The 25,655-nt window shown below is 39.7% G+C and overlaps 1 protein-coding gene across 1 annotated transcript in view; it reads right to left on the minus strand.

Moving 5' to 3' along the window:
• Nucleotides 1-25,655, minus strand: part of TRIM8 (tripartite motif containing 8) — a 49,737-nt gene that overhangs the window by 18,586 nt on the left and 5,496 nt on the right. The gene's annotated exons all lie outside the window — the stretch shown is intronic.

A 25,655-nucleotide genomic window follows, 5' to 3' on the forward strand; every position in this document is an offset into this window, starting at 1 on the left:
TCTTGGCTACTAAGCATCTAGCTGCTGTGAGAATGTGACTCAGAATTATACCTTTCTATTGTCTTTATAATGTGATCTTTAGGGATATCTAAAATCCACAAAAAATACATTGTAACAAAGTTTGCTTAATAAGTATGTTATTATGTGGTTGTCGTTCCACGCGGTCCGGCAAGGCGGTACAGAGCGTAACAAGATTAAATTCACCTGCTCAGCATCAAAATGTTCCTGGAAATGATTTTAATTTATGTGACTATGTGGAGGCCTATATGATAGGTGTGGTATGGCCCATAAGGGGTCTGTTCTCAGAAAAGAGGATTTTATAATGACACATGGGCCACATTGTTCAACTTGGATCAGCAATACTGTTCCGGATATGCTTGTGAGAAAAACTAATGAACATATAGCATAGGAATCAAACAAGCAGTACAGCTATAGCAAATGTTCAACTCAGCCTTAGCCCGGATATTTTATTTATTTTAAACCAAAATTGGCGATTTAAAAAAAAAAAATTAGAATTAATGCTTCATCTCTGTTACAGCTATATCATGAACTGATGAGAGATGCTTCAAAGTTTCAAAATTTGCAATAATATTCTTTTACAGAACAATGGTATTTGTTTTAAAAGAACTTGAGATTTCTTCCATCTACACAAACAGAGAGGGTCTCCTTATCACTAGACTGGGCACCATCTACTCTCCAATTATTCATCAAATACTTTCTCAGTATTTCAATAAATAATTCAGCTGAATATCTTTGCATTAATATTCAACAGCATATTTAAAATACTATAGAATATTTAATAGAATCAATCGTGTGCACAGAAAAGGCTATAGTCTGGTAATAAAAAGTGGTCCTTTATTACATTTTCGGACGCCTACAAATATGAAAGCTTATATTGGAGAATAATGAAATGTTTGAGACTACGATTTTGCTGTAACAAAATTCAATTTTGTTTTTCAGTCCTCCAGAGTACTGCGCCTTGTAATGACCAGTGCAGTGGTAATCAGAGGGTTCGCCCCTCCTGTCTTAACAAACCTCATCACACATACCGCACAGCAGACGCACGGTCCTCTTTTGGCTGAACAATGAAACCGAAAGCCATCTATCAAAGAAGTACGTAACCAAACACACTAGTGCAGCAGTGCACAAGCTTTTTTTAAGCTGGGACCCCAAGCGTCTGCGTGATATTGTTCTGGAACCCCAAAACAGATTGTTTGCAATGGAAACTACTGCATATACGACATTCAGGGACTCTACTAGTGGACAATCCTGCCCATCAGCGGCAGAACTACCATTGGTGCAGCAGGTGCTGTGTAATGGGGCCCCATGCAGGCGCGGGCTGGGAGATGTCAGCCCGGGCGGCGCACAGGCGGCCGCATCACATCGCCTGTCATGTGATGCGGCCGCCTGTGCGCTGACACGGCCGCATCCCCTGTCATCAGATGCGGCCGCCAGTGAAAATGTGTATATTGCATCCGGGGGACGGCCGGCAGGCCTACCCCCCGGCCCTAATAGCGGTAAGACTGATCGGCCCGGGGAGGGCGCTGCTGCCCTGCCCAGCCCGACCCTGGCCCCATGGAGATGATGGGGGTCGCTGCATAGGGAACTAGCAAATTGTGGGCCCCTGTTCCCTCCTCCCTACTTCCTTGCACCGGGGAACACAGCTGGCTAGCTCCGCCTCTGCTTCCCATCTTGCATCTAACCTCTCATGGCTGTTCCCGCGGCCCCCAATATATGGGAGCTAGTCACCTGATCTGTAACCATGGTAATGTTTGCAGGACCAAGGGGTACAAGGGCTATGCAGAAAGTATGTAGAAGGTCTTTGTTCCAGTCTCCAAAGGAAAATGTAGATTATACAACAGACTTTGCATGCAATGTTTAGTACCCCTGCATTACAATTACATAGCTGTTCCTAGTATTCTAGATTAACAAAACTCCAACCAATGTTAAGCCCCTTTAATCTAAACATTTGTTATTCTGTTTTACTAAATGCTAAATAGCAGAATGAGCATAAGACTGATAATGCTGCTAAAAAACATTCTCACCAAGGATATCAAAGAGCAAGAGAACAGTTCAAGAAAGAAGCCAAAAAATGCTCCACCCTGTTATGAGACTTAATTCCCCTCACATACAGAATAGGATGCCAAATAAAAGCAGGCGATAAATCATGTCAGCAAAGGAATGACTGCCCGGCTTTACCAGCATGACAAGGGTTACATCAAGCTGCCAGCACTGCCAAGCACAAGTCATGTGACCAGGCCGTCTCTCCCACTCTGCTGTTCTCTATGGTAATGCTGCGTCACAAAGGAATTGTACACAGAGCGTTACAGAGAATAATCACAGCATAGGCCCCATCTGCATACCTTTATTGGATGCAGTATTGGTACCACTATAGTGGTGCTTGAAGAGTGAGGTGCATTCAATACCTTAAGTGTTTAGCAAAGATTTGGGTTCAGCTGAATACCTAAGATGCAAATGCTGACTTACTGTCTAGTACAGAGTTACTTCCTGCTGAGCAAAATAAAAATAAGATTTTAAATATTAGGGATCCTCATGTGTCATTATACAAATTAGGATTTCGATTCTGAAAAATCCTTTGTAATGTGATTCAACTGAATTCTAAAATATGGATTTGTGCAGCTAAGATCACAGACAATATATATTATTTCTTAACAGGGGCAGGTGTGCACAGCTAGAAGACCACAGACAGTAGTTGCACATAAAACCACCTCTATCTTTCCATCAAGTTGGGCGTTTTTTATTTACAATTCCCATCTGCTACACAATGTCTTCCATAAGACGTATATGTAAGGTGTATATTTTGTGTGGGTCTGTGAACTGAATAGTGGACATACAAAAAAAACTACAAGTCCTCTGTACATTCCTGCCATAATTACACTGTGCGCTAGGAGCTAAAGCACACTCAGCAATGGGTTCCCAGGTGTTCAATCTTCCCCTACAGAAAGTGGCAAGGGCTGGGAGCGCTGGAAACCAGCCACAGCCAATGTCAACGCTTTGACGCGTTCCCTTTCAGAATGCCAACAGAGCACATCTGAATTCCTAATCAGCCACAGAATTGTCTTGCAGACACCTCAGCTGGCCTCTCATCTGAAGACCGTCTCTTCTGCTAATCCACAAGAGAAACATTCCACAGTGGGGAGCGTGAGGCAGCCAGACCCACCAAGCCAAGCTTCTCCCATACTAATAAATCTTGCATCCTAAGCCATTACTGCCCAGATCAAAGCTACCTCCATAAAGTGGCTGAACAGCCTTCAGTATTGCAACCACTGCCAAAGACATGTTTAACAATATTGAAAAGATATGTTATACTATGAATACTTTCTTGCTAGGCAGGTGCGCCTATGTGCTCCACAACGAATATAATCACGATACAATTCTACTGGGTTTCAATAAACGGTTATTTAATTCTGAACAGTTAAGTCTAAAGGCACATGACGTTAAAAATAAATTCTACTTTGTCCTTGCTTTTAACAGAGTATTAGAATCATGTTTATTAACCTTGTAATTTGTCCTTGCTTTTAACAGTGTTAAAAGTTTATTAACGCGTCTCAAAGCTTTCCTGTAACATGAAGGGGGCAGAAAAATTAGCAGGGATTCCTAATGAAATGGCTGGCAATGTTCACAGTGGATTTTGCAATGTTGCCCCCCACACATCGCCAGCAATTGAATCACCCCCTATGCACTTAAACGATCATTCCCATAGTACCCAGTTGTAGTTTACCCAGCATTAACGCTTTTGAACGCTGCTGGCGATACCAAAATGCAAACAGTTGTCAGAAAAGTGTCCAAAGGCAGATTCACTTATATTGCTTTTTTGATCAGCATCAAAGCAAAATTAATAGGCTTTATGAACAGGCATTAAACACAAAGTTATTGTCTAACAAATTAAGGCCCAACAACAATTGCAGACCGCATGCAGAACAAGAGGAATTGTACTGTGCAAGTCTTGACAGAACATGAAAATTAGGGACCACTGACAACTGTACAAACAATGCAATACGTGGTACAATCGGCTAAAGACACTTGCAGTTCAAAATGTGCACCTCGCATGCGCATTAATACAAGTGGCCTTTGAGGGGGGAGGGGGGTTATTGTAAACAATTAAAATATATAAAATATAATTTTGCGTTACATAACATAGAAAATATATTTAAAAAAATGTTTACATTTTATGGAAATCGATTTTACTTTATTGATTTTCACCTGGCCTGACAAATTTTAGAAAGATTTAGTCAAACCAGTTTCAGAATTGAACCACAACGGATTTCAGCATCTCTACTCATGAATACTCAGAATACGGCTACATTTCACTGTTTGTAAGCAACTTTTATAGTTTAATTACTGAACATACAGTGGAAGTATACAGGTACTGAGGACAGGTAGGAAATATCAGCCTCCTTTATCTTCTCTACTCCAGCTATAAGCCACATGGAGCAAGAGTGTGGATGGGCTGCTAATGGCCACAAGAATGAAATACTTATCAGCTGAGCATCTGATTGTGACAGTTTATGTTGCTTTCTAATATAAAAAGGTTCTCACATCTGTACAACCAGTTAACAGCAGTACTACACACCAACACTACTTGGTAGTGAATACTATAAACACTACACCAATTCCTCCTTTACATTGGTGATAGCAGCTGTCGCTGAACTACGATTCTTGGAATCCTGAAGCAACTGCTGTCTGAATCAGGGTCCCGAGGGTTTTTTCCCCCCATTTCAGCCGTCTGTATGCAGAAGGCATCTAAAATAGAGGACACAGTTAACCTTCAGCTACAGTCACTAGTTTAAGTAGGTTTTGGAACCAGATATATACCGGTCATTGTTTAATGTCCAAACAAAATGAGAGATAAATAATCATTTTAGCATTTCCAGAAACAGCCAACTTCCTCCCACCTATGAGTTACTGTCTCACGGCTAATCTGATGGAAACTCTCCATTTAAAATGTGTAAATTCAGATAAACCATCATGGTTCCAACACCAGATGTAGACAGAATCCATAACAGATTTATTATTGCAGGCTGAGATTGTCAATCATTAAGTGGATGTGCCTGACAACCTGGCTCTGCCTCTGACAACCTTAAGAGGAGAGCAGCACAACAGGAAAATTATAGGGAACTTTTAAATTAAACCAAAAACTTTACTGCATTGCTATGAAGAAAGCATTAATATCTACGTGTGTATGAAGTGGATATTGCACTATACCTATCTCCGGTCTGCATTTTGCAAACTGAAGTGAGATTCTGCCATAAAATCAGCTCAGCTTTAAACCCAAGTGTTGCAATATCCAGCAGGATCTATGCAGTCTAATGTTACAGTTTACAATAATTCACGTATCACACGTTCTTAGAAAACAGCCGTGAAACAGACACCATAATGGGTTTCAATGAAATATCCACAGACATGTACAAACACTTTCAAAACAGATATTCTATTACAGAAAATAAATTCAAATGGTAAAACATGTAAAGCCATATCCCATTTTAAAAAAAACACACCCTATATTAAAGCTTTTGTACCCCTCAATTTTTATTACACATTCATACTTTGAAGGGGCCCCACCCTATGGACTGTCACAGCCAACAGATTCCAGCTGCCAGATTGCATTTTCTTTTTACAGGAAGGAGCTAAAATATCCTTCTCAGTCTCTACACACCTACTATCCTTGCTGCTTAAACTGCATAGCATAGGTTGCAGCAGAGATAATATATCTATATATATATATATATATATATATATATATATATATATATATATATATATATATATATATATATATATATATATATATATATATCTCTATCCCTGAGGAAATTATTATACTGAAATGTTGGAACGGATTAAATACACCCTTTTGATACAAATACAAAATACAATTTGTCTTAACTCCTTGAGTGCCGCCTCACCTGGAATCTATTGTACTATCCATACAAGTGAAGTACCGAGGAAGGCAACAGGGTAATGTACACATGTATTTTTGAGTGCCAAGCACCTGATTACATGCATGCATGCATGCATGCATGCATGTATGTATGTATGTATGTATATATACACACATATACATATATATATATATACACACATATACATATATATATATATATACACACATATACATATATATATATATATATATATATATATATATATATACACATTTATATATACACACACACACACACACACACACACATTCATACATACATATATACACACACACACACATACATATACACATACATACACACACACACATTGTGCCAGAAACTTGTCTGAGGTAGCACTATTTAAGGGGCAGCAAATAGGGGATTCTCACCTTGCGTCCTTGCCCCTGCCACACCTAACCCTCCATTCTCAGTGGCTGCGGCACTGCAGTCACCTCCTTTCCATAAATGACTGACTGTGCCCAGACACACTTATCCCCATGTGCTTCCTCCTGGATATTAGGGGTAGAGTGGTGACTGCAGGATACCTCCTCTTTCTCCCCAGTTGGTCCTGCCATTAGTCAAGTGGCGGACTACAAATGTCTTGTTCATCATAAGTTTTGTAAAAAAAAGGCCGTTTTAAAAATAATGAATGCTCCATTATAACGTCCATGTAATCGAGAGCAATTGTTTAAACAGGACAAGCAAAACGGAGTTCTCTATGACACTAACAAGACATTATACGAGTACATTGTTTTGATGGGCACCAGTAACGGACACCGCAAGTAGAACTCGTACGTAATACTGTGGCCCTGCACTGCTCAGCCCCAGTTTCTGCCGTCTATTTACCCTTTTATGTTACTGGCGCCTGCAGGCACATGATCAGAGAAAGTCTATCTGTTAATGCAGGTTTCCCTATCATAGGAACCTGCCAAGTTTGCTATTAATCTTGCTGCATCTGTTGGCTTGGCAGCTCACAGCTCTCTTGTCTATCCCCATTCAGCTGAAGACACATTTGGCATGTGCCAAGCACAATCAGTTGCTCTGTCCACCGGAGCTGCGGGTAGAAGAGACAGGTAACAGGGTGGCATGGTTTTCATTACTGGTCATACTGCAAAGAAAGATGACCTTATTTATGTACAAGTGTCACATGAGGCAAATGGGGTGTGTGGAGGTGGCAACTTCAATATTTGTGATATGGACGGGTTGCATCCACAGCGATCCTTTGTAAAAGATGTTCCAATCCTATTCATCAGTGGAGCAAAGGAGGAAAAGCTTACATGGTGCCGGTGGAGCAAGTGTCAAAAGAAATCAATCGACTTTGCAGCTTCGATAATTGATACATTTCAAGGTAATCTGTGAAAGCCAAATACTGTACTATACTAATAACTACACTATACTAAAGTAGCTTTCTGAACACATCTCCAGCCAACAATGTCATGAATCAGTCAGCAGACTGGACAAAACCACAAAACTTACTCAAGGTCTATGATTCAGCTCAGTAACTCTGATGCGTAGCAAAGACCAACAGTGTGATTACTTGCTTTGTGCAGAATATTTAATTTACTCAACTAAAATGACGCAGTGCTGAATTCTGGGTCTGGCCCAGAAGGCCTAGTGGTAACATACTTCTGCCCCGAACTGTGATGGGACCCATGTGTTGTGTGGAGTTTTTAGAGTGAATTATCATCTGCATAGATCACATCTAATAGCACTGAATGACCTAGAACCTACATGTAATATAGGCAGGTGGTGGGGGCTTTGTTCAATGGGTGGTTGGGGTTCGATGGAGGGTGCGCCCACAAGCCCCATTTGGTCTTTATAAGGCTTTGCCCAAGCTCTATCAATAAGTGTTCAAAAACAAAAATAAGAAATTAGAAGAGAGGACAAAATTGTCAGCTTCATTATTGATCTTGATAACTTGACTCTAAAATAACACTCTGTAACAACCACCAATAGATCCATGTAAAACAGTGATGGCTAACCTGTGACACTCCAGGTGTTGTGAAACTACAAGTCCCAGCATGCTCTACCAGCTATCAGCTAGTTATCTACTAGCAAAGCATGCTGGGGCTTGTAGTTTCACAACACCTGGAGTGTCACAGGTTAGCCATCACTGATGTAGAATAATAAATAGACCATTTTGAGTTGACAGCTTAAGTGTAAACAAATGACCAGATTTGCTGAAATAAACTCAGTAGAAAAACCTTTTTTCTTTTTGCATAAAGCCCTGTGAATTGCACAACCTGCATCTGGATTTTACTATAACCTTTGAAACGTTCACTAGTAAGGTGTCCTACTCGATTACTATGCAAATAGAATGTATACAGACTTTCCCACAACAAAAATCATGTAAATGCACAAGGCAAGAGCATAAAGTGGGGGGAAAAAAAACAAACATGCAACACAATAGTCATGTTAATACTATACAAAAAAAGAGCAAGTTTGTAAAAATCCTATGACTTCCTATAAGTGATTTCAGCTGGCACCTAAAACTGCTTGGATAAAGCAATTTTATTTTCTCGTTTCATTTTATTTTGATTGGCTGTTGAAAATTCCAAAAGAGATAGATTATAATTTTCATGAATCCCATCGTTAAAGGGCCCTGAAGAGAGTTTTCAATGTAGCAGCTGTTCAGTAACACTGCCAACTGCATCTGTCTACAGTAGGCAAAACGGCAAAGTGTTTTAGATGGGAGGAGGGGACTGTTAGAGTTTTAACATGCTGCAAAAACAAAAAAAAGTATTACATTTTTTTTAAAAAAAAATTTAAGAAATGAAATCATATTGCTTAAAATGTTACCAAACCGTGACCGCTTGCTGTTGTAATAGTGAGCAAGACTTACAAAACTTCTCTTCCTAAAGAATTCTAAAATGCAATCAATCAATTGGCCGCGTTAGTGTCAAAAGTAACGCGGCTTGCGCACTATTACCGTTATTACGGCTGGCTTTCTGCTGGGAGCTGAAATCCGGATTAGAATTATCGTAATAACAGTAATACTTTTAACGCCACGTTACTTTTGAGAGTAACGTGGCTAATTGAATATGCCTCTATAGTCTTCTTAACATTGTATTGAGAGCTATTTACAAGGTTTTGTGAAAAACATAAAACATTGAAATGTTAAAAATATAATAATTTTATTGCAATCAAGTTAATTTAGTGAACTGGTTGATTTAAAAATGTTAAGGGCTTGTAAACTTTTAGGCAGCACACAGCACATCCATAGAATATTGAAAGAAGCACTCTCTATGGAAGGTATAGAACCCATAAGTAATAATGTATAAAACACCACTCTAGAGTGGCCAAATAATACTCTAGCAGCTCTAGAGTAGTATGTGTCCAGTCTATTCCATTTTGCTCAACTCTTATTCAGTATCCCGTTTAGGTAATAACGTCCCAAGAGAAAAACCAGAACTATGTACATGCGTATGCTCTATTTTCCTTTCAGAGAAATACAGGCAATCCCCGATATAAAACAATACATCTTTATACTTAATGATCACTAAGCCTAAACAAGTTGCCTTGTATAAAATAACTACTAATAACATTCACATACATATATTTAAAAGTTCTAAGAGCCTATCCAAACTTCAGAGGCATTTTACTACACAAAAGACCTCTCAGTAACTCTATATTAGCACACTGATCTATGTTAGGTTTAGTGGTTGTCGAACAGGTAAGCAAGATATATTAATCCATATGCATATCTACCTTCTGACTTTCCTTGTGGCATTGCAACCAAGACAGTCCAAGTAATGATACCATTAGCTGGGCAATATTCAAGCAGCAGGTGTATCAGGCCAAAGAGAGCATCACGTGACTTGATGTAAGGCTATCATGTGACCCCTCACAACCAATCATTTGTTTCCTTATCAGTAAGTTTGATGCTTTAATGCAGGCCTGTCCAACCTGTGGCCCTCCAGGTGTTGTGAAACTACAAGCCCCAGCATGCTTTGCTTTTAGACAACCAGTTGATAGCTGGAAGGGCATGCTGGGACTTGTAGTTTCACAACACCTGGAGGGCCGCAGGTTGGCCTGCTTTAATGTCTCTCCCCCTTCTTTGTTATGGCTACTGCCTCTGTTCTGCTAAATGTTAATAGTTACAAGTAAAAGGGATAATATTGGGAGTGTTTTCAATATTAACATAGCCCCACATGTTTAATTCTAAACCCGCCGGGGTCTGTAGCAAAAATCAAAGCCCAACAATTAAAACATACTTGTTGTCTACTAAAATAGGGACTACACGTTGCCGTTGGCTTTCTAGAACAAAGTGCTAATGTCATTCAGTTCATATTGCCAAAACTAGGCTTTAATTTGTCCTTTATTTTACCCTTATGACAAAATAAATCACAGCCTAGTCAGCTAAAAGCAATAAAAAGCAGAGACCAGCCATTCATGCAAGGCATAGAAAAACATCAACACCGTCATGCCCTTGATAAAGGCTTTTATTATTAACCTTGACAATGTTCTGTAACAAAACAAGGCTACGTCTCACAGAGTCAGCACTCACTCCCAATTCCTGCTTTGGGATAGGACACAGCCATCATAAAATACATTCAATTTTAAATAAATGCCCTGAACACCCATTCCCGGCTACCCACCTGACCCCTCCCCTGGTAATATGACTTTGTTGCTACAAGTTCCTACTCTGACTGTCCATGTTGGCTATGTTGCAATAATGAAGCTTTCCTGAAATGAACAATGACATTATTTCCCCTGTGTCCGAGCTTTCAGGAAACAGCAGATCTTTTATGATGTCACTAAGAATTACTCTGCAGTTCAGACACTTCCCGATATTCTGCCGTTAGAGATTGGACAAGGGATAACCATAACAACACCACTGTGCCCTAAATAATGTTAGGGGTGACATCATCAAGGGGAGTTTTGTTGGTGCGCCCATTTTTAAGAAAGGAAAGAATAAAAGGCTTGGAAGATCGGGGGAAGCAAAGAAACAGAGGAGGGGTCATTTTGAATCACAACTAAATGAAGAACTTATAAATGAATACCACATGGAATTACTTAACTTGACTTTTTCCTGCTCCAACTCAGATATTTAGACTTCGCTACAGGATAAAAAATATTTACTATCATAGTGAATCAATCATTATATATTACAATTTCCCTTATTTAACACAATTTAAAAAAAAAAAAGCTCCTCTAAAATATTAGTCCATTCAATAAAAATATATACTCTATATAGTTTGCCTTAGAGTAGAGATAAAATGAATAGCAATTTGTCATGAAGCTAACTGCTAAATGCAAAGTTCTGACAATACAATCTTTTGCTTCCCCATTGTGTGGAATGCATTATCTATGAATAGGAAGAGAGACAATGACAGTAAATGTATTCTGCTGTGTGGTCTCAAACTAAGAGCCAAGTAACAAATTTGCCTAGAAAATTACTGCTCACAGTAAACTTTTGTAAGTAATTTCTATTGAGGTCATTGGATGCACATCTTCCCTAGCTCCTAAAAATATCTTGCTGGCTCCTAAAGTTCTCCAATTGTAGAATTCAGGAGCCATTCTAAAATCCATCTCTACCCTAAACAGAACCAATTATTGGAGAAAGTGGACAGTTTTGTGTCCCGCAAAATACCCAACAGAATATATCAGATACATATGTAAAATGAAGTGCTCCACATAATATCTACTACCTCTAAGCCATATTCCTGCATTCTCTCACACATCCACATTTAGTGATCTACAATTTTGCACATGGACATATTTTGATGAAGATATTTTCACAGAAACTTTACTTACTTTGTAAACGATTCGGGTGTTCTATAAATCAACTAGAACTATGGCTGTTTTCATTTGATCTAAATTGGCGACCTCCTACTTTTCTGAAACACGGATAAGGAGGGGAAATAAAGTGTAGTATATAAAACACTTAAAAGAAAAAAAAAGTTAAGTTATATGGCATGAGTATATTTGCCATATATAATACTCGGTGAAGACAATGGAACAATGCACGCAAAAACCCCCCACCAAAAACCAGAATGTTTTTATGAATCCGATCCAATTCTACCCTGATCTCCCCAGACGGCATTCTGGGAGCTGAGCATTAAGGTAGGCACTGTTTACGGTACATGATATAGCGCAGGTTGCACCCACCCCCTCTCTAGGAAAATCAAACGCCACCTTTAAGGGAACAACAAGGTCTGAGAAAACAAGGGTGCCTTATTCATTGCTATTTATTATTTGTAAGCCAATGGTCGTGGGAGGGAGAGAATTCTGGCAGAGACAAAGAGACCAAACCCAAACTCTTCATATTCTCACTCTTTAGCCCTGAGCAGTTTTCCCACTTTCATCTGAACAGGGAACTTTTAACTCTTTAACATGGCATAGCGGAAAACTTTAAAAGGAACAATTGACAAAAGGTGCACAAACAGATGGGTATGGGAGTCACACGTTGTTATTGCCGATGAATATTAGCAACAACGGAATATTTGTTTACGTTTTCACATTCAAAAGGTTAAAAGGCTCAATTAGAACCAGTGAAAACATTTTTCCCCGAAGTGTGCCATGAAACGCCTGACAGTTGTATAGGTGCCACTGGGGGGCCCAATCAGGACACTTCCTACCTACCCTCTGCTCTCGGGAAACAGCGCCAGAAGATAAAAGTGCAAAAAGTGTAATCATCACGGCAAAGTCCAACCGCCAAGCACTTTACAAAAACCACCGATTACTAAAACAAAAGCTTTCCTTTTTTTCTTAAAATACTGCTGGGAATAGTCTCTTTAATGGCCGAAATTAATTTCATGAGAATCAGAACTGTCTTATTTACGTGAGGCGTGTTCGTGCGTGTGCGTGTGCGTGCGTAATTTGGGTTTGTCTATTTTTTTTACATTGCTCATTGTGTGCCTGAACATAATCTCTGTCAAAGTACAACATTGAGGCCGTAAATGGGCCCATTACAAGTACAGAACAGGACCAGAGTGTGCCAACTGTGAGCTTGTGAACACTTCAGCAATGAACAGCAAATTTTGATACTGCACTGCTCCAGAATTCCACACGCTCCGCCCCCTGCGTACTTTGCTCTTTACTCAACTCCTCCCCTCTGCTGTTCAAACACCATCCTTTCTCCATAAACCAATGTACCTCGGCGGAAATATGGGTACACGTGCACAAATGGAGGCACGCTGCAGCTGCTTTTGCTGCCGGATATGTTGTCTTTCATATGCCCTCTATTGCATTTAGGTGGGAAATTTACACAAACAGGCACTCGCTTTCATTGGCAGATGAAAGCCAACTGTGCGTTTGTGGCTCAGTGTAAACTTTGCACCTACACGCAAGGCTAGAAAATGCTAAAACGAATAACTGAATTATTACTATAAGGTTACCCATACTTGCCAACTCTCCCGGAATATCCGGGAGACTCCCCCATTTCGCGAGAGTCTCCCGGACTCCCGGGAGAGTATGGCAATCTCCCTGATCTGCCCACTTCCTAGTGAAGTGGGCAGAATTCGGTTCAAACACCGCCCCGCCCCCGCTGTAAAATGACGCGATTTGCGTCATCACGTCACAGGGGCGGGGCTAAAATGACGCGAATTTCGAAGCCCCGCTCCCTACACGCCCACCTTCCCCTTAGAGATGTTGTGAATGTACAGCACTATGTAATAATTAACACTTCATTACAAATTCACGGGAGCAAACACCATTCTCCCCTAACCTATGTAACAGGTTTTATTTTGTTGCGATCCGTTCCTGTATACACGGCTCTAGGAATATAGGAATAGAATTTAGTACAATCACAAGCTATAATACCAATTGTAAGTCATAAGAGGGTCCCAGTTTGACTGTCATTTAAAATGCATGCTAAAACATACATGTACAGTATATACAGATGAATTCAGATCTCTCTATACAGATACCTAACTACAAAGCAATGCTTTAGTATAACAGTTACATATTAGAAAACCTTTAATTATTAACAAAAAGATATTTCCATCAAGCCCTGTTTTGTTTTATGCTTAAAGCCCTGGAAAGTAGAAAATAATAATAAATATATAAAAAGTAGCAAAAAATGCTTATTTCTTTTAATGTTTTTTTTTTAAAAAAAAAAATACCTTTTCAAAGCAAAGCCAAATTAACTTCACCATCAAAACACTGAGCTGGTATCAAAGAACAAAGGGACAGGAGCACAGAACAAATCTCTTTGTCTGAATTTCACAGCATTTGGCTGTTCCAGCAAGACTCACAGAATGTGCATTTTTTTTTTTTTATTATACACCTATCTATCCATGAATTCATTTGCACTGTGCAAGACGCCAGGAAAATGCATATACAGGCGAATAATAATGTGGTGGGGTCATTTAGAGACCAGAGCTGAATGCTTTTAATATTTTATGCAAGAGCAGGGTCAAAGCCTGCCCCCGTCCCTCTTCAGCATACAAAGGTCACTGGTGGCTTCTCGGGAACAAGCATCACTCTAGAGGCCAAATTAAGGGTAATTTCAAGTTCTACCATCTGCAAAATAATGGACGAGGCAGGAAAATAAAAGGATTAGCTGCTATTCGACCTACTTACAAACATATTACAAGCTTTTAACCTTCATGTAGGAGGAGGGGAGAAAGCAAAAAAGGAAAGAAGAAAAAAAAACCCTCATATTATTGTATCCATTTGAAATTGCCATTAAATGTAGTATTAATTAGTAGGTAAGATTTCCATATAGGAAATTGCACATCTGAATAGGTGATCCTGAAATGCAAGTGCAATGCATTCTACACAAGGCATTAACATTCCATACAGTGCAATGTCCTATACTTACTATTAGTGCAGACTGTGTTGGCAAATCTCAGTACTAATACATGAGCACTGGAGAAGAGGGAGGGTCCAGTACAGGTAGAAATGCCAGCTGGCTACTAATTGGACAAGGTCATGTGATCCTTTGGCAATCTTTTATTTTACTGAAGCCTTCCATAAAAGGTCTTCACCAATAGTAGGTACAGGGCATGCATTGTGCAAACAAAGGGTGTAATAAGGAAATGAGCCCTCACCTATGTACTAAACTGCAGAAAGGATGATTTTATATAACCCCGCTGCCACAAGCTGATTTATCAGCTTAAAATATATTTGTTTCCCTTTGATAAGATGCTAAGGAGCTACATAAGAATCAATTCAGCCAAAACAATACAAAATTTAGTAATATACTAACTCGACAGTGATCTTAACAGGTTCATGACTTCGTATACAGCTCAGGAAGTCTCTGCAGTTTCAGTATTATGAAAAGTTCCTGTACTGAGCAATGTTCAAAGTGCTGTGTATTCTAAATACTTCATTTGTACAGTGTTTGCATTAGGATTTAATATTTCAGGTAATGCATAGTGCGGAAAATACGACTATTTCTAATTATTCTAAACATAAAATTAAATAAAAAGCCCAAAATTCTTAGCTGGGTCACTGTTCCATTAATTCTAGAACTGGCCTACCTGTATAACATTTTCTGCTTGGTTTTTTTTTGTTTGTTTTTTTTTTAAAGATGTGTGTGAGCTTCTTCATTTCTTTAGCCCATCACCTGTTTATTCGAACCTGGTAGACATTCATAATATATTCCTGAGCATGCTCTTTGTAATTCTATCTGTGCATCATGCTACTGTTTTGTGGTGGCTTTGGAGAAAAGACTGTGAAGATCATTGAAAAATGTTTATCGCCTTTTTTGAAACACGTATACAAAACCTTGTGCAAGGTATATAATTTGTACAATCATGCAAGTTGTACAGCATGTCCAAGACCATACATCTGCCAACACAGCACTGCTTAGAGATCCAGCTCCGGGAAAGCAATAGAGCCCGCATGCAAAGCATTTTGCTTAAAATTACAGGGCTAAATATATCTTTCCTCTATTTAACTATTTTCTACCTACACCTACTCATGTCTTTGTGTACAATCGCACAACTATTCTGCTTTTTTTTTTTTTAACTCAAAAGTGCAAAGACCTCCATGTCAAATTAGCCATTTGGAAACCATGTATAATGTAAAAAAAAAATGGATTGCATTATGAGTGGAACAATTCCCCCCCCCCCCCCCCCCCCCCAGATTAATGTGTAGGTGAATGCTTTGTATAATGATTTTACATTTTCTAGTGTAGTTTATGAACTGAAAGCAAACATCTGAGGCTGCTCAGGGTTAGAACACATTTGTACACACAGCACCATTTTATTAAATAAGCCCCTTAGAGTGCACACTCTGCAGGGTAAAAAGAGTGCAAGACGAGCTTGAAATAGGTATGACGGTCACTATACTTAATAGAAGGGCGCTATGACGCATGGCTAAAATATGTACAGTTGTTTCACCCTGTGATCTCCTAATATCTCCACCTACATTCTTGGTGCCCACCCTCATGTTTAGTGGAGGACACAGCAGTGGACTGCACTATTTGCAAGGTTGAGAGACCATTACAAGTCATCATCAATTTATATAGCGCCACTAATTCCGCAGCGCTGTACAGAGAACTCACAAGTCCTACTGAAACAGGCATTTTAGGTTAACTGAGTATTTAAGGTACAATAGAGACAGCATGGAGGAATTAGGAATGACTGGGACAGCGGCACAAAAAACAAAACGCCTGATGCTACTTGTGTTCACGATTACGTTTGCTTTAGGGCTCGTGTATGGTCATTTAGGGTATGTACTGAAAAGTGATATATCCGCTCTTGGTTTTGTTGACCTGTGAACACTGTAAATTAGACCTATCGCTATGTTGTATAATGTTACTTTTTTTTTTCCTCTTTAGTGCCGGAACCTCGTTAGCACAGGAGGGTAGTTTTCCATTCAAAGAGGCTTATGCATTATATGCTCTCCAGGCAGGCTTCCTCAGTCAGCACAGCAGGAAAGCTGTGAGGTATAGAGGAAGTCTGTAAGATCACCTCTGAAGACTTCCTCTATACCTTACACCACCAATACTTGTACACACACACACACACACACACACACACACACCGCTATAAACAGTAGGTTAAACTCTCTCAAACTCCTTACAATGACACCCAATTATACTGTCCTCATCACCCTATACTTCTACAAACATTAATAAACACAGGGCCATCTTAACAACATTATGGGCCCCCGGGCAAAGCAGTGCACCGGGCCCCTAGATATAGATATAGATATATAGATGGATACAGATACAGATATAGATATAGATATATAGAGATAGAGATAGATAGATGTACTTGCTTAGTGACCCTTGAAGGTTTTTTTTGCAGGTTTTTTTCTTTTGCAGGATTATTTATTCTCATTAAGAGCCGTGCCTATGGGGCCCCCTTGCCCGTGTGGTCCCCGGGCAGCTGCCCATCGTGCCCAATGGAAAAGAAGGCCCTGAATAAACACCTGCAGTTTACACCATATACTCCACTCCTTTTATCACCCATAGACAATAAATACACTATATGTTCCCCACACAATGGATTATCTATAAGGAGTTAAATTTCTCAGCATATTGGCTCAGTGGTTAGCACTTCTGCCTCACAGCACTGGGGTCATGTGTTCAATTCCTGACCATGGCCTTTTCTGTGTGGAGTTTGTATGTTCTCCCCATGTTTGCGTGGGTTTCCTCCGGGTGCTCCAGTTTCCTCCGGGTGCTCCAGTTTCCTCCCACACTCCAAAATCATACCAGCAGGTTAATTGGCGGCTAACAAATTGACCCTAGTCTGTGTCTGTTAGGGATATTAGACTGCAAGGGGGAGGGACTGATGTGAGTTCTCTGTACAGCGCTGTGGAATTAGTGGCCATATATAAATAAATGATGATGATGTTGAATACTTCCTTTAGAAGTGGTGTCTCTGGTACTACAAGTAACAGCAAACCAATGTAAATAACCAGTTTAGGCAGCACACCTTCAGACAGCCTGTGTTTCAGAAGGTCTCTTACAGGTTGGTTTACATGACAGTTGGGTTTAATAGATTATTGGCAACCAGGGCCATCTTTTCCATTGGGCACGATGGGCAGCTGCACGGGGGCCCCATGGGCAAGGGGGCCCCATAGGCACAGCTCTTAATGAGAATAAATAATCCTGCAAAAGAAAAAACCTACAAAAAAACCTTCAAGGGTCACTGAGCAAGTACATCTATCTATCTCTATATATCTATATCTATATGTCTATATCTATATCTAGTGGCCCCGGTGCACTGCTTTGACCGGGGGCCCATAATGTTGTTAAGATGGCCCTGTTGGCAACTGAAGAAAGGGGCGAGCCCCTGAAATGTTGTACACTCTGTAAAGCCAACTGTCTATTCATTAACTGCCCTAGAGATATGCCCCCCACAGTAACTACCCAAGCTTAGTACAATTTATATTATACTCCTAGAGTTAAAAAAAAAAATAAAAAAATATTGATATGTGAGCCCCTTCAAAATGATGCTTCATTCCAATTTGATCTGCACTCAACTCAAACAGGGCAATGCACTGAGGGAGTATGCGAATACGCCAGTTACACGAGAGGTCTGCGTTCTGTCAATATGGCGGGTAACGAATCCATGACTGGTTGGAAAACGGGCCAAATCTGCACAGTCCTTTGTCCATGTACTCCCGCTATAATAGAACAGGACAGCTAAGTGACACTCACCTGCATAAGCCTTTACACAGGAATTTCATCTAGGAATAGAGATAACTATGACACTGGGATTCAATCTTACGGTCACATAACAAAAGACACAAACATGTTTGGATGCGACAGTGGCGACTATGCCGTTGTGAAAATAATAGCGGTACAATACCAGCTCTAGGCACCATTTCAGTCTTTTGAACATTGAGGACACCCCCTTCTCATAAAAAAAAAATTATATATATATATATATATATATATATATATATATATATATATATATATATATATATATATATATATATATATATAGGCAGCACAGTGGCCTACTGGTTAGCACTTCTCCACACAATGGATTATCTATAAGGAGTTAAATTTCTCAGCATATTGGCTCAGTGGTTAGCACTTCTGCCTCACAGCACTGGGGTCACGAGTTCGACTCCCGACCATGGCCTTATCTGTGTGGAGTTTGTATGTTCTCCCTGTGTTTGCGTGGGTTTCCTCCGGGTGCTCCGGTTTTCTCCCACACTTCAAAAACATACTGGTACGTTAATTGGCTGCTATCAAAAATTGACCCTAGTCTCTCCCTCTCTGTGTGTGTGTGTGTGTATATTAGGGAATTTAGACTGTAAGCTCCAATGGGGCAGGGACTGATGTGAATGAGCGCTGCGGAATTAGTGGCGCTATATAAAATGATGATGATAGATTATATATATATATTTTGTCCCTGACGGAAGCAATGTACTGAGTGACAGGCATGTTTGAGTGAGACAAAACATAAAAGTGTACAAAAGGAGTAACATTGCATCAAAATAACAAAATGTTACAAGAAAAAACAAGCAAGGACTTTATTCTAATAAAATATTTAAAACACTGAATAAAACTTAATTGTATTAGTCTCACAAAAAAACCAAAATAATATAAAAAAACAAAAAACAAAAAAACATTTGCTGTATTTGGAGGTATAATATAGTGGGAAAGGAGCTATGTTTTTCTAAGCAAACAAGCAACTTCTCTACCAGGGCAGGATCACCAACTGTTCCTCCCATGATCCACTGCCACTCACGGTACATAGCTGATGGTTATCACTCAATCATGGGTCATTGTTCGACACATGTGACACAGTCACCGTTTTACAAAAACATTACACACAAAACAAACTGTAAAGATGCCGGTATGAGCACAATACAGCCGGAGACATCTTGCTGCACAAAACATTAACATCCAGACAAAGGAGGGATTGTTGTTGTGTGCTGTCCACCAATAGGACACTGCCACAACCCTGACCATATCCTTTGTTTAAACAGGGTTAACTGAAACACAGCTGTACAGTGGAGATTGTTTTGCTCACAGAGAAGAATTTCCACTGCTTGATCTGCAAGGCCTCTGTTAAGCAACTGGTTCAGCTTCCTTCCATCTCACAAATGAAATTTCCTGTCTTAAAATTCCTGCATCTAAGCCTACGTGGAGTAGAAACTGCAAGATGGTCTCTATGTAAGTGAACAGAAGAAGGTTGAATAAACACCAAAAACCGTTTTGTTTGCCACTGAACTGCAAGTATAAAAGATGCAGCGTCATGCTCTGAAACACAGCCATACTTCCTGTGTGTATCAGTTGGGGCCCGGGGTCAAGATAGAACAATGCATAGGTAAAAATATTATTTGTGGCTTTAAAAAAAAAACCTCTTTCAAATATTGCTTTTTACAAACTAGGGCGCAATCTGGTTGATCTAGTTCACTCCAAGTCTTAAAATTTCATAAACCTAATCTGATGGGACAGAAAAAACCCAAAATCCATAACAGGTTTTAAAATGTCATTATTTATGCAACATAAAATAACGCGCGTGTGAAAAAGTAAGTACACCCTTAATGCTTCCATCGATAAAGAATGTTATTTAAGCCAGGTGCTGCTAATCTAGTGCGCTTCACTATTTGATCCTCAGAATGTGCCACCACTTGTATATAAAAGCAGAATCTTTAGCAGTTTGGTCTGGAGCATTCAGGTTTGTGTTAGCACCATGCCAAGGAGAAACGACATCTGTAATGATCTCAGGGAAGCAATTGTTGCTGATCCATCATTCTGGAAAGATTAAGGCCATTTGCAAACAAATGGAAGTCCATCATCCTACACGGAGAAAGATTTACAAATTTAAAATAAAAAATAAATAAAAAACAGTTGCCAATGTTCCCAGAGTGGGCATCCCAGCAGATTCACCCAAAGATCATAGACCAAAGACTGTGTGATGTTCAGAGAAATTGAAAAGAACCCAAAACTACATCCAAAGATCTACAGGCCGCTGACAATACAGCAAATGTTAGATTACCATCAACAGTGTAGCCAGGAGAAAGCTCATCCTCTCCAAAAATAAATAGCAATCATAGTACACATTAGGTTTGCAAAGTTGCATCAAAACATAAAAACACAAGATTCCTGGAACAATGTATTTTGGACACCAGAGTGGAGTTGCTTGGTCTTACTGTACAATGACATTTTTAAAAAAAAACAAACAAAAAAAACCCACCTTATTTCAACACAAGACCCTCATGCCAACCATGAAGTACAGTGGTGGAAATGTGGTGATCTGGGTTTATTTTGCAGGAGCAGGACCTACATGCCTCACAATCATTGAGTCTGCCATGAACTCCACTTTAGAGACCAAAACGTGCGCCCATCTGCTTGTCTGACAACTGAAGCTTGGGTGAAATTGGATCATGTAACAGGACAATGAACCTAAGCACACCAACAAATCTATAACCGAAGAGTTAAAAGGAAAAAAAAAAAAAACTTCAAGCTTTTGGCATGACCCCAGATAATTCTAGAACACAACCCCAGGAGCGCTAGCTATCCATAAACCTCTGCCCTCAAACATCAATGTACTGAAGCGATGTTGTAAGTAGTAGTGGGCCAAAGTTACTCAAATACGGTGAAGAAGTGATGCTCATACAGAACACTTTTTTCCAAGTTATGGCCGCTAAAGGTGACTCCATGCTAACCGAATTATACGGTGTACGTACTTTCGCACATACAGCTTCTTCATGATGACTTATGATTTGTTCAATAAATTACAAAGTAATATCTGTTATGGTTTATCTGTCACACAACATTGGACTTTTATAAATGGACGACAGCTGAAGGATTGTTAAACGCACCCCGATATGTAAAAACACAGGTTTGAAAGAGTGTACTTGTGTACTGCTCCCCCCTCCCCAAAATATAAATATATATATATATATATATATATATATATATATATATATATATATATATATTATACATACACACATATACACACACACTCCTTTTTAAACATACATACAGATTCATACACACGACACACCCACATGCAACACAGGTCGATAAACATGTTAGTGGGTCACACAAACAGATGTATGTCCAGTAACAACTAATACTGAATTCATGAGCTGCATATTCTTGAAGCGTGACAGGCCACAAAATGGCTGCCTGCAGTACCTGTGGGTGACAGGTGCTCTTTAGTCATGAAAATAATTAGCAATGAGGTTTCTTGTAGTTTACAGTACATTTAAGGATTACAAATAAAAGGAAAACAAAAATAAAAAAACACGTAGGTACTTTTTACCTTTATTAACAAAAAATGTACACGGTCTCTGCCTTAGGTGAAAGGACAATAACTTAATCCTGATGAATATTTATGAACATACTGTGGTTCTCTCTGGGGTTACGGCAGAGAGGAAATTATTTCACATTCAACATGCAAGATGCAGACAGTAGTAGTCGGCTCTCGGTGAGGCACATACATGGTACTTTTCACACAATGTCAGCTGTACAGAGAATGCTAATGGCAATCTCCAATCAAATATCTCCACAGGGTACAAAGCTTCCCCGGCTTCTGGGGAATAAAGAAGCAGGCGGCATGCTAAAGAGAGTCTCTCCTCAGATTTACAGGAATCCGGCTGCATATTATAGCACAAAAGAAGAAACAGAAGCTACAGCCTATGGCTTCAAAGTGAAGTTCAATCAGTGTGGCGAAGACGGAGGTGGACAGAAAATGTCCATCTTGAGATTTTAGTCCACGCTTCATAATTGGACACTGCCAGAATATCAATGGGAGATGTCTGTTCACACGGTTGGAAATAAAATATACAAAAGATCTAATCTTGCTATATTGCGAGCACATTCCAAGCTTCAAGTGCTGGACAAAAATAGAGCCATAATGTCGGAATGGGGTCGTTCTTTCACCCCGAGCTCCAGCAGCAGAGAACATGTAAGAACAGGGAACTTGAATTGGATGTAAATATGACATTTAAGTGCATCGGTTGGTTGTGAGCTTTGACTATTTCTTACTGCTTTCATGCAGAATAGGATTTAATGAAAGCTACAAGCAGAACAGGGCATGCCACTGCCATTAGTCCTGGCAGCATGCAGGGGCCCAGGTAGAGACAAACAACAGGCAACTAAGGCTCTCCTCCATAAGGCCGAATATGGATTCATCAAAGCAGCAGCACCGGAGGATACACAATATATATGTATTATTCAAACAACTGTCAGATGTTCTCAGTGCTTTGCAGCGCAGAGTATTATTTTTGGACGGATTAAATGAGTGGGTGCGATTTAACAACAGAATTTGGATTTGCTATTGGCCACATTAAGTTCTAGTTAAAAAACACTGATAGGCATTAGTTTTGCCTTTTTATCTAGAAAATATTTAATTATCCCTTACAATGTATTATACGTAGCTTTGAAACATTTTTCTTTAATATGTGTTCGGTTCCCTTCCCTGGCGCACACACTGCTACCTTATATTTATCAACACCTCCCTAGGGTAGTAAAGAGACCTTTTCAAGTATTCGGGTACCAGAGGCCCCCCCCCCCCAACATATTCACTGTATTGTGTGTGTGTACTATGCTAATAGAAATATTTCACTGGTTTACTTTTACGTAGCAAAAATACCAGTATACAACTTCTAACTCTTGGTGAAGTTACATGGTACATGACAACTCCATCGCAAAAATGAACCCTAAACCAGTGGATCCCAAACGTTCTCAGTTTGAGGCACCCTTAGGGTCTCCGTAAGTTTTTCAAGGCACTCCTAAGCCAAAATAATTATCAAGTAGTCCCTCGCCTTGTTTACCCAGCAACCCTGGCCGCGGTACCCCTATGAGATCGCCGCGGCGCACAGTTTGGGAACCGTTGCCCTAAACATTAAATAGCATGTAGCAGTGAGAGATATTAAGGTTAACAGCTGTGTGGGAATTTAAAAAGATCCAAAAGTAGAATGTCTTCCAATACTTACATTCACAGGCCCCTCATCTAGTGAAATATACAGACCACAGCCAAGATAAAAAAAATACATAAAATAAACATTTTTAAAAAGAACAGAGACGCTATATTCCTGGAATCAAAAACTCCCTTCTGGGAAAGCCAGAAAGATTTCAGAGAGCACAAGATTTGCAAACGAAGGTATGGGAAAACTAATTTCTTTCCTTAGCAATCACCGTGATTTACAAGAAAATGGGAAACCTAGTTAGGGGGGGGGGGGGGGGGGCAGGTCATGGAAATGAGCTGTATCTGTGATGTAGCTGGGATTCTGTAGACTCACTAATTGTGGTAATGTCACCATAACCAGCATTGTAAAAAACACACATTGACATAATAAATATTGTGTCACCTGTTGGCTTCTACCTTTACCCTATTCAAGTTAGTTTTACTACATAGTGGTGTGACAGTGGCTGTAAGAAGCAGAAGAGACGGTGTTATCTGCTTCTTCAGACTTTTTACTTAAAGAACACATTTAAAACGTTGAGACCCCAACGGTCATAAAATACCTAATTTTTATTTTAAAAAGAATTTCCAAGGTGGGTGAACGCAGAGTATTGCCCAGCTCCCCCCAGCTACGCCATGTGCCTATTGAAAGTCATTTAGGAAAGTGCAAAGATACGTCTCCTACAATGCAAATGTGCACCTGTTGTGCCCGATTTTACACATGAATATGGCAGCATCTCCAGGCATAGAGCGTTTTGCATTTTCTGATGGGTAGATCAGTGCGTCATTATTGCCCTTACACAGAATTAGGCCAGGAGTATGGATGAGCCTAGCTACACAGCCACATGCAAAAATGAGGTTTCAATCTTCAGGACTATATTATTTAAATTTGACTCAAAGGGTGGGGTGTGATTTAGGGTGTCAATTCTTGCTTTGCGACAGGCCATTGAGCATTTTTTTCCCAACAAAAGGATTTATTTTAGATTTATATGGAAAAGGCCATATTGCCAGGCACACTTCATCCAATGTAATAAAAGCTTTCACAAACATGGTTTGTATATGGAGCGCATCAACACTTTAAACGGTCGCATTGAAAACATCGTTATACAAGCAGTGACTAAACACTCTATAACAGTGCTTCTTGGAAAGAAGAGGAGTCGGGGAAACCTGTACTAACGATCGGACAGCTGCACACCTAATATAAGTGCAGCATTTATTAGCTGAACATACTGCAGACAACGCCAACATTCTAGGTTCCAATCCCTTTATCAAGGGGTCAGGTAGGACTTTCTATTGATTAAAATGATTCCAAGGGTCTAAGCAATTTAGATATAGTTTAATAAAAGGCGAACTTGCAAGAATTTTGTAACAAAGTTGAAGGAGGATGCTGCCAGGAGGAGGAGACATGTGTTGATGCTTAAGTCAGCATGGAAGAGTGGAAGCAGGGTGCACAGGGATGACAGTTAAGTAGGGGAAACAAGAACTCACCACAAATTAATCCTCAGGTGCAATTTTTTTGTGACCAGCTGGCTCACTTTTTAAGTTATAAAAAAAATAAAAAAATAAGAAACAAAAAAACAAACAAAAACAAAACCCATCAGAGGCATTGGAAACGACTATGACAATGCTTAAATAATTCTTGCTCAATACATTAGAGGCATCGCAGGAGCATCAGGATCAGGGAAGCCCAGGTAAAATAAATTACAAATCTCACCTAATTCTATCGAACGTGTCTTTAGTTTTTGTAGGACGGATCGTTTAATCCATACTGCATGTACCCTTGACCAGTGATGGGCAATCTGATGCACTTCAGAGTCCGCATGCGCAGCCCTCTAACCTTCATAAAGGGCTGCATATTACCATTAATCTCAGTAACAACATAAAATACATTTAATCAAAGAAGGAGGCACCTATCTATCTGTAA

Source organism: Mixophyes fleayi, chromosome 6, assembly GCF_038048845.1.
Source record: "Mixophyes fleayi isolate aMixFle1 chromosome 6, aMixFle1.hap1, whole genome shotgun sequence".
Taxonomy (NCBI): Eukaryota; Metazoa; Chordata; class Amphibia; order Anura; family Limnodynastidae; genus Mixophyes; species Mixophyes fleayi.